At 45.3% G+C, this 14,294-nt stretch overlaps 1 protein-coding gene across 12 annotated transcripts in view; it reads right to left on the reverse strand.

Annotated features, from left to right (window-relative positions):
* The window catches only part of LOC135131536 (tyrosine-protein phosphatase Lar), a 305,692-nt gene that overhangs the window by 46,486 nt on the left and 244,912 nt on the right, over positions 1–14,294 (reverse strand). The gene's annotated exons all lie outside the window — the stretch shown is intronic.

Here is a 14,294-nt window from a genome sequence, read left to right on the forward strand (position 1 = left end):
AAACGAACGTTGAAACTTTATTAACAACATGTAAAATGCGACGTGTCGCTTTAGCTAGTTGCCACCATAATTCTTGATCTGCGACTACCGCTACATCTACATTATATTATACATTCTTTTTGTTGTACGAGCTGCTCTGATAAAAATATCTTCGTTGCATCTACTTTGCATATTTAGTTGCTTCGCTACATATAAAGCAGTGTTTATTTTCTTCTCGTGATTGCTTCTTCGGGCAATTTATTTCCATCTGAACATACCTAATTGCCTTTTGATCTCCAAAACCATTTCGCAATTGCTGCTTCCAATTGAAGTTAAAAATAAACTATTGTTTCCACTTATTCGGTTTCGGAAACGTCGTGAGACTCATCAATGCATTCGACTGCAGTTCAAAGACGCACCCATCAATTGCAATCGGCTAAATAAAGTTGCCATCGCGATATTAGTTAGGGTTCGAATAAACACTCTACCCGGAACCCCGTTTTTACTGTTGTAACGTCGGTCGTTGTTCGAAATTCGGACAAGTAACGACCACATAAAATTTAGTTTTTCCTTCCCAACAAACTCGTCCACTAATCGAGTCTTCGTATTTCCAGCCGCAAATACACTAAATTTTCGATTACGGGGAAATCGTGTTGCGCTACTCAAGATAAATCGGTTCGTTGGGGATTTTATTAGTTTAGATAGGAAACGTTATATTTTATTGACCGCCGTCCAAGTTTGGACTTTATTTAGTTTATTGTAAATTTTATCTTCGTTTCTTTTGTTTCAGCACAGATCAATTCTCGCGATCTCGACTCTACAAATGCGACGACTTATCGTGAGAGGAATCTTACCTAACCGACGAATTTATCACGTGTAGATGGCGCTACGTGCTGACTCCTCTTCGCATGATGGGAACGACATGTCCATAAGACTTCCAGGCAAAAAAAGAAAGCACGGGATGCTCGTTCAATCAAACTCGACGCGTTTCACGGCATCGACCCTTTGCGAAAGAGAGATTTCTCTGTCGATCGCGTACGGCCGATTGCGTCGGAACTTAAAAACTTCCAAAAATTCCAAGAAAAATTTAGATGGTATCTGGACAGACGGCTATTAAACGCCCCCGAACGGATTCCTACCCTCTCGTGTCCGAACTACACCCACCTTCAACAAAGGTGCGGGGCTTCTAGGAAACGGCATAAACAACCGCCCCCTCTAAAATTCGCTTTAGCGACGTGTAAGTGATATTCGAAAGTACGTTTAAATTACGGGTTTGCTGATAACGGGCGTACGTTTTTACTGCAATATGGCATGAATATGAAGCTATAAAGATAGAATCTGTGGGCCAAATGTGTACATCATAAAACGAGAAAACTAACAAGGAGCGCTCGTAAAAATGCGAGCACGCTTTTTGAAAAGGCGCTAATCGTTAACGCCGATGCACGAATTATCCTTCGATAATGTGTAGGTTTTACGCGCAGGTTCGGGTTACCGATAGGAAATGCGCTGACTCAGCAGTGACAAAAAGACCCGAGATTTGAGCGACGTTAATCGGCAGATGTCGCCACCACGGGACAGACTTTTTAAGGCTGGATAATGCGCTGAGTCAGCGGCTGCAAAAATTTTAACGTGAGAGTTACGGTAATGGACGTCGCCACCGTGGGACCTACGCTCGAGCGTATGGAATATTCATTGGCTACATCGCGTGAGCTCCTCATTAAGTAAACACATGGTACTCCGTAATGTGGTGCAGCTCATCGGGCGGGTAATAATTCTGGGAATCAATTAGAAGCAGGTAATGGTAATGTGTTTCTAGGTAGTGCATTATGCCATCGAATAGCGCTAATAAATATGCCCATATTCCCGATGAAATGGCGTGCCCCGAAATTACCGCCACCGCTATTATGCGCACTACTATCTACCGTAATGCAAATAAAGTATTATTAGTATCGGAATACCTAACAGCAATATCGTAATTTATTTTCCACGCGAAGAAAAACCCTCCGCTTTATCACCGAAATGGAAGCATAGAGTATCTTCGAACGAAAAGAAAAATTTTCTGAATAATTCATCACGTCCGTTTAATAAGCGTATCGACGTCGTCGTGTTTTCTGCTCGGGCCTGAATGAATACGATAACGGCGTTCTATATCGTAATAAGTGATTACAATGCTCAGCAGAAGTTGGTAATACCGATAGTGTAGTATGGCAGGCGTTCGGGCGGTTGTATAATCCAATTAAAATCGGCCGCGCGGGAGCCATGTATGACTGTTATCTACCTAAGCTACAAACCATTAATAATTTGCACATTTAATGTTGGTTGGCTGAACCGAGCCCAGAATCGCGCCACTAACGGCGTCGCCGCACATTCCTCATTGAAAATCACTAATTAGAGATGAAATCGTTGGTCGGGCGAACGTAATAGGGATGGTCCGGCGAAAAACCGAGCCGAACAAGGTAATAACCTAAACGAAGTCCAGTAAACATTCCATGCAAACGCAAACGCCGAGTCGCAACACCAAAAGCACATTAATTGCGCAAAACGGCACGAGAAGAAATTAACGATACGACAACAGTGGAGCGCTTTGGAGTTTCGAGGAAGTGAATAAAAAGATAAAGCCATTATAGAAAAACACAAATCTCCGGAGCGAATTTTATTCTTGGGCTGCTAAAAACAACGTCCTTAATTAGAAATTGGATCCAGGAACAAGTTGAGATAATTACTCTAGACGGCAATTAAATGCCTATACAAAATTATTTTAATTCAGACTTTAATTTCCGCCGAAAGAGTCGCCGTGTCGTCTAGATGGCGCTCTCCGGATCCGTTCACACATAGCTAATTCGACAGTCTCGCTTCGGGCGAATCTAAATGAAAAATCTGAAACCGAGTTTTTATTAAACTTAATTAACATCCATTTAACGGGAGTAATATGGATTTTTATTAGACAAAGTGAAAAAGCGCCCTTCCGACATCCTTTTCCCCCCTTTTTTTTCGTTTTCTTCCTTTCATCTAACGCTCGTCGAGATGTCCTCCTTCGGGCCGACTTGAACGAGGGAACAAAAACAGGAAAATTTGTTGTTTGCCGAGGCGCACTCTAATTGGGCGAAACAATCCGACCACCCGAGCATATTTCATAACGGCGATGATAAGAGGAAAACGTGGTTAAGTCGTGCCCACATGACAACGGCGCGCCAGTTCCGTGTGATCGGATCTCTGGAGTCAAGGTTCAAACTCAAATTTTCACTCTCTCTCTAGGTTGTTGCAGAAATACTTTTTGTATTTTTGAACATCGAATTAGAAAAGTATTTAGTATAGGTATTTTAGCGTCTGAGTCCGTCTTTGCAGAGAACTTAGGACAAGAAATCTCACATTTCTACACCGTAGGTTATTATTTTTTCCTCGGTAAGAGGCAAGCGTTGCGATTTTCACACAAATTGTAGACCAAGGGGGTAATTTCAAGTTGGATTTGCGAAATCGCAAGTGCCGTTGCTATGGTAATTTCGGTGACAGTTGTTGCGATTCGCGATATGATTCGTCCTCGCGACTGCTGTCGTCGCATTTTCCATAGCAACGAGGAATTGCGAAATTCAACCTGAAATTGGCCCGTAAGAGGGTAATTTCAAGTTGGATTTGCGAAATCGGAAGTGCCGTTGCTATGGTAATTTCGATGACAATTGTTGCGATTCGTGATTTGATTCGTCCTCGCGACTGCTGTCATCGCATCTTCCATGGCAACGGGGATTTGCGAAATCGTAAATCCAACTTGAAATTGGCCCGCCAATTTCTGAAATGTGTTCCATGTTCCAAAATAAGTCTTCGTTGAACAAGTTGGTACAGATGGATGAAAAAAAAACGGATAGACCTGTTAATCAAGAATCTTAGTGAATGTGAAAACTAATCTACTTGCAATGCAGTACAGTGCTCCTCTTGAAGATTCGCCACAAAAGCAGTGCTCGGAAGGCCATCGCTTGACACCAACATAGTGCTTGAATGATCACTAAAGTTATATCTTCTTTACGAGTTCGTTTATCGAAAGCCGTTCTAATGCTACAGTCAAAAACAAAAAGAAGGTGATCTCCGTCCGCATCATTACCGGTCGGAAAATTAATAGCGGAGATTGGCGCGTTTTTCCCTTCGGTCTTAGCGCGTCGATTTCCATCCCTACCAGCGAAGATTAATGGCGTCTTCGTCAAGCGCCCATTTTTAATATGCACCGTACATTTCACGGTTCGCCACGTACCAGCATCATTCTACGAAGTGGGAAAACATCAGGGCGTCATATTGAGACGTCGATTTGGTTGCAGGACGAGCTCAATGTAGCGCGCTTCGAGATAAATCCCGGAATGGAAAACGTCCAAAGAGCTGCTATCGTAATCACCCCGTGGATATGGAGCAAGTTGCCGTAAAGGGGTTTAGCGCGTATCAATAATCTAATAGGTCCGTTTGTCCCACCTAATACAAGGGAGCGATAAGATCGGGATTCTCGCGTAGGGGAAAAAACGACGATTTGCGGCACTCTCTCGTCGTTTGGAACTCATCATAACCTCAAATAATAAATGACAGCCATTTTTGTCGCTCTTTTCTAACAATAAGGCATTTGTTGGAAGGAAAACGTATCATCAGCGCGATGGAAATTGTGCTGATATAAGATCCGGCGGAGATTTTTCAAATTTGGGGGAGGAACTCGGAGACGAGTAATGACGAGCTTAATAAAGATAAGTGAAAAATGATGATGAGGAGAAGAACGTACGTTGTGGATGTTTCTTTCTGTGCTATCGTGCGCTACTTAGTCCAGACGACCGCCGTGGACCGTAGGGATTGTGAAAAATTCTTAAAACCCAATAAACGGCGATTATCCTTCTTCTCCATTACTAAAGAATCTTTTATGGGCGCGGGATCATAAAGCGCTGACTTACCTATAGATATAAAATATCGATAACAATTTTTTCTTTATATCGCACCGTGTCCCTGCCGCCATTAAACGAAATTTTTATGTGGACACGAATCGATTCCAACAAACACATAACTCAAAGTTTACAGTTTGCATTAACTACACACAATTTAAAATATCGATGACCCAACGTACACAAATAATGATCTATATTGTTTACGCAACTTCCGCATGAATATTGATGTACTTTGTAGAAATCAAATCGCAATTAATTACGGTCGTTGCATGCGGACAACACTGAAAACACGTCAATCAAGCTCTGTGTGGTCAGTAATAAGCTTTTACTGCGACAATCACCGTCGTCCCATCAGAGTTCTTCGACGAGCGAAAATTATTTAACCGATGTGAAACGTCCAGCGAACATGTTGTTTGCTGCCGCAAAAGTAATAATAATAACGCCGTTAATCGACATTAACGTCAATCGAATCGTTATTATTTCGCGTATCCAAAATCCCATTTTCATTTTAATTAATTTCGACCGGCACATCGCTATTTGCATGCAAAGTGCTCCCGGTGAAGAGTTTTGTGTGCGACATTATGTGGCGTGCACCACTGGAGCTTCCGAAATAAAAAACAAATCAAATGGATTTATGACGACTTTATCAACGGTCATTACACCTTCTTAATTGTGGTCGTATCAACGGGCGAAATGGCGAATTAGTCGACCGTAGGTGAACGCTGTCGGAACGATGTTCCACGTCGAGTGTCTTGAATAATGGAAAAAACCGCACAAAAAGCGTGCGAGCAATTACCCCCGGGAACGATAATTAGGAAGGGAGACGGAGTCACGATAGGTGCCATATTGGAAATAATTTATTTGGCCAGGAAATGGAGGCGGTGGATCGAGCGAGTAACCTTCTGACCTCCAACGAGTTATTACCAAAAGGACTGACACGTCGAGGACTGCGTCACAACACATCGACGGTGATCGAGTTTAAAACCAATTTCGAACAGCGAAACTGTCAATCGACATATGACGGTATGGATTTTTGATTTACTGCAACCTAGGGTTCAGACGTTTGCAACCTGGCAAAACAGAAGAGATAAGTATCAATAACAAGAGCAGAGGGAAAGGTCTGGAAACCGCCGATACTAACTTCTATCCTAGAACTTTAGTAGACCTATAGACGTCCGACACGCGAGTCGATTCCCAAAAAATACAATCCCGATGTTTACGTCGAGCCATACTTTATCCTTATCACCGCGAGCCATTGTGGCCGAACGTAAATCACCTTTTTTTAACCGAATTTCATTTTGACGTTGCACCGAAAAAATAACTGACCCGTCCAATTGCGTTTCGTTTGGAAACTGATTGCTTTTTTCCCTCGCCGAATTTTTTCGCTCCCGCCCACCGAAAACGATAGAACCGATAATAAAAGCAATTTGGTCGCGGACATGGTAATTGGTCGTTCGGTATTCGGCACCGCTGCTATTAATTTTTGTTTTGTGCGGGGCGTAATAACGTAAGTAATTCGCCTAATCGGGCAAATTGAGCTCCCGTATCCGACGCGATCCTCCGTTTCCGGTCACGTAATCCCGGCGCGATGAAATGAAGCAAATGAAGAAGGGCGCAAACATATAATGGACACGGCGGCGGCGGCGGCGTCCAGAGGGTATGACACGTGTGGTGTTTTTGAAATGTTACGTAACGGCGTTAACTAACCCGAAAGGCCGGTTAAGATTCTGGGAGCGCGCACTGACCGCAGGGTAATATGGATGTTATGATGCGGACGGTCTGGACGAAATTCCGATATGAAGGGAGGAAAACGAGGGTCAGGGCGTCGGTCTCGTCGGAGCCCGCTTTGCATATCTCGGCAGTTTCAATAAACTTATTCGCTAGATGGGTCTTCAATACGCCAAACCGGCGAATAAAGGACCGATTTCCCACAATGGAAGGAGTCGAAGATCGGTGCAACGTTCGACGAAACCGAAGACGTACCTATTGTGGGATAAGCTGCAAACGAAGCCACTTTCTGTTCTTTCGCGGCGCTCGAGCGGGCGTTAATGACGACGACGGGTGCGGAGGGTTGGGATCGAGCCCAGCGCATCGATCTCTGCGAGCGACGATGGTCTTTAATATGTACGGTCCGTGCGGTGGTTCGGAATCTCACTAGAGCAAAAATTACCATATGTCGCAACCGGATTAAAATGCCAACTTTTCCTGAAAACAGTCCTTGATCCGTCAAAGACGGCCACGGAGGGGATTCGGTCGCACGTTTCGTGTTTGTTGTGTTTCGTTCGAACGTGATGCCCAAGAACAGACCGATAGATGAGCGACAGACAGACAAAGAGAGATAAATCCTGGGAGACACAGATTACAGGATCAACGTTGCTCCTGTTGGATGCTGCAAGATTAATGACGCAACGCTTCGGGACATCTTGACATCGCAACGTCACGTAGAACAAACGCACTACTATAAAAAATCCATACGATGTGACACCGGCTGGCTCACGTGACGTTCCGTCGAGATTTTCCGGAGACCCGTCCTCATTGATTTTGGATGCACCTGATGATCCTTCATCCGCAACCCCGGTTGATGCAGTTCGAAGTCGAACGCCTATTTACCTTATTTCGAATTCGTTTCGGTCACGTATCTGCGACCGCAGAGCGTTAAAGCGAACTCCGTTTAGCCGTGTCGCGAAGTCGCAAATTTTTGCCCAATTAAAGGGACGTGACCAAAAAGCAAAAAATCTCATCCCGCTAGGTGGCGGCGGAGACGTTCTCCGGGACGACATTCGCAGCGCCAAATAATAAATTAGTGTGTAATGTAGAGTGAAGGAAGCGGCAATAAAGCAAGCAATAGGCTCGAGGGAGAGGAAGGCGAGGGTGGCGCCGCGTCCGTAAGTGAAATGAATGACGACCACTGAACCGCAGATATTAAACTGTAACCTCCAGCCACATGCCAAATAAAGTACACTTAATGCTCCCCGGGGTCCGCGTCGGACCTCTTCATTTCGAACCGTCGGTATAAATACAAGGAAATGCACTAATAATACACCACCTGCACCTGCCCCGAGGGTTGCGAAAAAATTACGTCCGGATAAAAAGAAGACGACGACGGCGTTCGTCTACTTCTAGGCCATAGAGAGGGCGTCGGCAGATGACGCTCCGACCATTTTCTTGCTCTCCCTCGGGGAATAGTTCTGAAGCCTCTTTAATCTTGTTTCAGCCAGCTACCTCACAAAATCCATTCTTTTATATCATTTTTATCTCTTCAATATCTCATTATCAATATATATCTGATATTTCCTTCAGTGATTCTTTTCCGATTTCCAAGAGAAACTCGTAAAACTCGTGCCTGACGTGATGAATGAAACATGCGAAGCGGTTCGACTTCATCGGCGAGCGTGGCACAATGCAGAGGGAACCTACACCTAGATTTTGACCGAATTTGGAGTTACGTAACTGCGTTAGATCATCTGCGACGACGGCGGCGGCGAAACGCCAATCTCGCGCGAGATTAACTTTTGAATTTTATATCGCCCGACTTCGAATACACAAATTTGTATAAAACAATTCGCAACATCTGTCGCCCGCCGTCGTTGTGCCGACTTATTACCCAGAGGGAATGGATTTACGAGAGACGGCAGTCTTAACGATATGCAGGAACCCCGTTAAAATAATCTAAATAGCCTTTTAATTGACTGTATTAAAACCGAGAAAGTTGTGTTTAGGATTGGAGCGCGAACGGCGTAGCGACAAACTCCGAAAGAAAGACGGCGGCGACCCCAAAACTGACAAGCGGGGGAGCCTGTTATATCCCGAGCGGAACAATTAACCGAAGTCGACGAAGGTGCGTCAGTCCGCAAAGCGATTCGCTCGCCGCGCAAAGCTAAAAACGAACGCAATCCACCTTTCTCGGCGACAACCAATCAACGCATACGGTAAAATTAATCCGGTCTGATGCCCCGACCCGTACAAACACCCCGTTTATTTGCAAGGCAAATACTGCACCGTTCGGCGGCATTAATAGCTAACAAACAACACAAGACAATTCGGTGAGTGTACATAAAAATGGAACGGAATTCGAAATCGCAACAAAAACAAATTAGTAATGGTTCAATTATTCGATCGAAACAACAAAGACAAAACAAGTATTCTTTTCGAGCGGAAATTCAACAACACGGCACCAAACAATGAAAATTCCGTGCAAAATTCCACTAAAAACTAATTGCTCGACGTAATACGGGGAATTTATTATCGTATGCAATGCAAACGAGATTATTTGACCGACAAAAAATACACAACGGGAACGCCACATTAAAGCTGTAAACACATAGATATTGTTGAAATTTAAATCTGCTCGTCGATGATCACTGTTTTGGGTGCGGGAAACGGTTACTGGTTTCCAACAAAACTGCCTTCCGGATTTTCGATCGTCCGCAGCTGAATGAGTAAAATAGGTCTTTCCATTCGGATTAACTAGACCTAATGGAAGCGCGGCATTGACGACTTTTACACCACCGCGGTGAATGGAAAACACCTCGTTCAAATTTGCATTCTGCGTTAAAAATACAATGCGGTCTTAAAACTGGAAAACGTTCGAGCGCTTCGACTCTTCGATCGCATTAAAACTGTTTAAAGTTGGAAAGTCGAGTGTGCGACAACCGGTGTCGTACTCGACGCCATTCCGCGAGCTGGACGACGGTCTCTCGACAGAGACGCACGGATTCGTTCCTCTCTATCCGGTCTGTCATTTCGTCCGCTTCCGATATCACAATAAATCTCCCCGATACGTTGACCCCGTTGCATATTAGCCCCGTTTCGACAAATCTATACGAATTACGCGAATCAGCCGCCACCAATGCGATCCATCGTAGTTTTCGCAGGGACCATTACGTGTTATTTACGGTATTTGGACGTTGATGTGACGCATAATCCCATAGCGAAAACGATCCTGAGCATTGTGTAGTTATGTGATGTGGCATGCCTGCAACTGTATCCCAGTTACATGCATAAATTCATGAATGCGAACGAGGACACACACCAGCGACATCTGGATAGCTAGCAAACGCGTGATCTGCTTCTGCTACTGCTGCTGCTGCTGCTGCTGCTAGAACGGGTGCTAAAAATCAAGCTCGATCGTGCGTACGTGTATCAAGTGTGTCTGTGTGTGCATTTTATCTAAAGGCGGACGAACGGCATGCAGTGCACCGAAAAGTACAAATGATCAAAGAGTAATCATCGCATTCGAAAAAATGCGCACATACCTTCGTCCGTTTCTAAAGTGATATTTTGGCAATTGGTGAAATATCCTATAATAGAAGGCACAATGTAAGATTACGCCAAGACAACTATTCATCTAAACATATAGAGCAACACAAAGTGGGTAGGGTGGGGACGAGGGGTAGTGGAATTAACGCCAATACGATTAGTGGAATATTAGTTCAGCAAAAACGTCCGTGTTCCGTTTCGATGACCTGAAAACCGTCGAAACTGAAAATGTTGCCTTTAATAATATATCACAAATCGATCTCGGTCGAAAACCGACGGGGAACATTCGTTACAGAGGTCGGTAAAATAGCTGTTGCTAAAAATTCAAAAATACAACACAGAACGTGACTCGATTTGGGCACGAACTATTAAGCCACGTCTGACGCTAAAAAACATAATGCAGTAAATTAACGTTCAAGCGAAATGCACACACAAAAAAAAACGTGCAGAACCAAATATACTTTTGTGCATATCGGTGTTCGAACCGCTGTATCACGTACTTCGTGGACAGTAACGTAATGGTTCGATTACATCTGAATGATTTTCTAATTTGTGAATATTTGGTGCGGTTTAACGCGCTGGATTCCAAATGATGGCAAAACAACCCCTCGACGTCCATCAAATCGTCACTCCGCATATTGATTGGCACAACTTGCTGTTTACAACGCGAGTGACAAACACGAAGGTTCCCATCGCGGTTTCGCCATAACGGCTTTGGTCCACACGTAAGAATTCTGCAGCGACACGCACACGATAGTTTAAAAGAGGCATTCGAAAGAAGCGTCTATACGGCACGTTCTTCTCCCCGGAACAAAGTTTCTGGCGGAGCGAAACAATCTAGATCCCTTCCTTTATTGATGGACCCATGTCAACCTTCCGGGACAGTTTAGCACTCGGAGAAACAAAAGACAACCCGCGATGACAGATCAATAACTCGACGTTTTCGTACTTCTTCAATGAGATTCGCGTACCCCGCACAGAATGCTCCCGTTTCGTACTAATCTGACGGAAATGAAGCAGTTACATGTCCCGTTATCCGCCTTGCATAAGGAAACGGTGAGTTCCTGGAATAAAGTGAAACAATGTGGCGCAGCCATCCAAAGGAACGATTCCGTCGGGAATGGCCTCGTTGGGTGGTGCGGATTTCGGTCCAGGATCCGGCAGTTACCATAACCGTACACTATCCTAGAAGGATCTGCCGTATAAGAACAAGAGCGTCTTTTGTTCCGACGATCTAATTAATCCGATGTTAGTATACGAATCAACGTCTAGACGATCGCATTATTTACGTAACCGTTTCAACAAACAGTGGCGTGACCCCAGACGTTGCACAAACATTGCTATATCGAAAATCGGCGACGAGGAGGGAAGGGCTATCGGCGGCGACATGTCAGAAGGGTTGTAAATACGTCAGTGGAATCGGAGGACGAGCGCGATATCGTGGCTGGATTAAACGACTATAATTTCGTATTAATTGGACAGGCCGATGTTATACTTCAGTTAACACAGAGAATTAATTCAGTCAATTAGATAATCTAGCCATCCATCAGGCGGTGTGTTCATTCGGGTAGCTTGGAGACTAGGGCGTAGTTCTGACGCCGCCCGCGAACCTGAAGAACGCAATAGTCTTGACTGCAGGAACGACAACGAGAAAAAACAATTTCGTCATAAAGAACACAGAACGGGACACCACATACGAAAAGTACAAGTGTTTACCTTGGAAACATCGATCTGGGAGACGAGGCGGAACGACTGACTAGCCGATCCTGTATAATTTCGACATTTGACGGTCAGTGGTTGCTTATCGATTTAGTTTCCTGAGTAAAACAATAATTGTCGAGTCCATTATCGGACGAACTACGTATAAGCAAATATAAGCTTATCGTGCGAGAAGAAATGCTGCAGAAAAGCGGATTAAGTCGAGCACACCATGAAGCCGCGTTATTAAGTCAACAAAAATGTTAAGGGAGTATATGCAGTTTATTATGTCGAGTAGAGAGACAAAACAAAACCGTCTGCGCCTCGCAAAAGAATGTCAGCTGCAGGCCTTAATTAAACAAGATGAGTAGACGCGACGACGACGCCGCCGACCCAACGACCAGACACAAACAGCATCGATTCCTTCGCGACCGCAGCATCTTTCGAGGATGCAAAATTCCGCTGCAGTCGAGGACCCGCGGTGCCAAAGCTGGCTGGAACCGTTCCCCTTCCGAAATCGACGCGGTGTCACATTTGCGGCGCACCTCCTGCAGCACGGATCCCCGATTATTCTCACGAAACCGAAATTTAATTAAGCCGGGCCGTGCCGCTAATAAGACGTAAATTAATATGTGTACTTTGAGCATTAAGTGAGGTTTGTGTGTACGTGCGGGGAGCTCGTCAGGCATCGAGGCATAAAAACGGATATTAATATCTCTAGGAGGCGACAACCTGCAGGGCGGTTGTAAAGGGAAGAACAAGCGTTATTACATGCGAGCGTGTGTTGTAGTTTGATTTACGCCCGTCGGTGTATTGTGTCGGGTGAATACTGCAATTACACGAAAGACGGACGCAGCAGCACGCCCCGTTGTTCGGGGCCGTGTTGAGCGCCACGGGCGGCCGTTCCGACCTACGGCGCTTCCTTGCAGTCCGACCTCGTTATCGGCGACGTCGAAGGCGTCGCACGTTAATTAACGTATCGGATCGGCAGCGTCGCCGTTCGAGCGCTAGACGTCTTTACAAACAATAAAAGCCCTCACGGCTCGGTCTCGTTGGGACTGTAAACTTGAGACGGAGCGCTTGTGGGCTCTAATTAGAACTGGAACGGATGGCCGGACGAGGAGATAAGATCTGCTGAGGCACAGCACTTTCCGAGCCAAAAGATAAGCTTGACCAGACGAAAAAGCAGTTTAAAAACGGGAGCCGCGACGCCTAATTTATCAGGCGCGTTTCTTCCGAAATATATTACGATCGTTAACGACGTCGTTACGCAACATTCCTCCCCGAGGGCAGGCCGTCGTGTAATAGATCAAAGAGAGGTCAACAGTTGCGTTCGACCGTCATACGGCACGATGCCGCTATATCGACGAAACAAACTCGAAAGATCGAGCATTAGAGCAAGCCGCGAGCGTACATCGCGACGTTCAAAACAAATTATAGCGCTTCAATCGGCGGTTTGCAATCGTCTTAAGCATGCGAGAAAAATCGCTCGAAATAGACGTTTTGCCTCGCTCCGAGCAAAACTCGAAAATAAACACTCTCTTGAAAGCAGTTAGAGAAATAATGCGGACCCCAGAACGGCACTATTGTACGGCTGTAATCCGCTGCGGCTTTGCTTAACACGACGATGTACAAGAACGTACGGAACTAGAGCTACTACATCTCGCCGGCATAGTCAAACCCGGCTTAGCGGTCAGTTTGTAAACTTGGCGCTTAAAAAGAGCCTAAGCCCGAGATTCTCCGAAGAAATCCCCGGCCGATTTTTTTGCCCCCGAGGATGCAGCCTCGAGCCGCCCCAAATTACCATGCAAAACACATCCGAGTCGAATTTCTCTAATCACATTGTTCTTGCTTCGTTGCTCCTCGACGGGCCTCAACGGTTTGCGGGATAATATGCTAATAATTTCGTTTCCTTGCTTTGTTTTGTCAAAACCCGGTCATCACAACTCACGCACAAACCCTCCACAAGTCAGATCCAACCCAACATCCGACCCTAACAGACGCCGCGGTTGCATGAAAGATGCAACAGACACGATCCTCCTTCCTAAGAAGGGGGTTAATAATTGAGGGCCGGCCGGCGAGATGCAACGTTCTCCTCGAATCTGGCCGCGGTAAATCTGCGAACGCCACGAACCGACATAGACGAAACGCGATGTTAACTTTAAAACACAACGCGACGTCGTGGAAGCTCGGAAACGTTACAATCAACCACGAGCGGAACGTCGATCCGACACCGAAACGGGCCGCAACACATACCTAATTACCTTAATACAATTTCCCTTCGGTCGAAACTGAATTCCGCACACGCACACAGCGACGAATGTACATAATAAAACAAAGAACGACTCCAGGTCAGGACTCGCGTGACGAGAATGGCCCAGACGGAACAACAACGGAACTATCGGGGTTCCATAAACGGCGCGACATAAAACGCAACCATCAGAGAGAGAG

This window comes from Zophobas morio, unplaced genomic scaffold, assembly GCF_036711695.1.
Source record: "Zophobas morio isolate AGI-343-1 ecotype UQ-CSIRO unplaced genomic scaffold, CSIRO_AGI_Zmor_V1 ptg000020l, whole genome shotgun sequence".
Lineage (NCBI taxonomy): Eukaryota > Metazoa > Arthropoda > Insecta > Coleoptera > Tenebrionidae > Zophobas > Zophobas morio.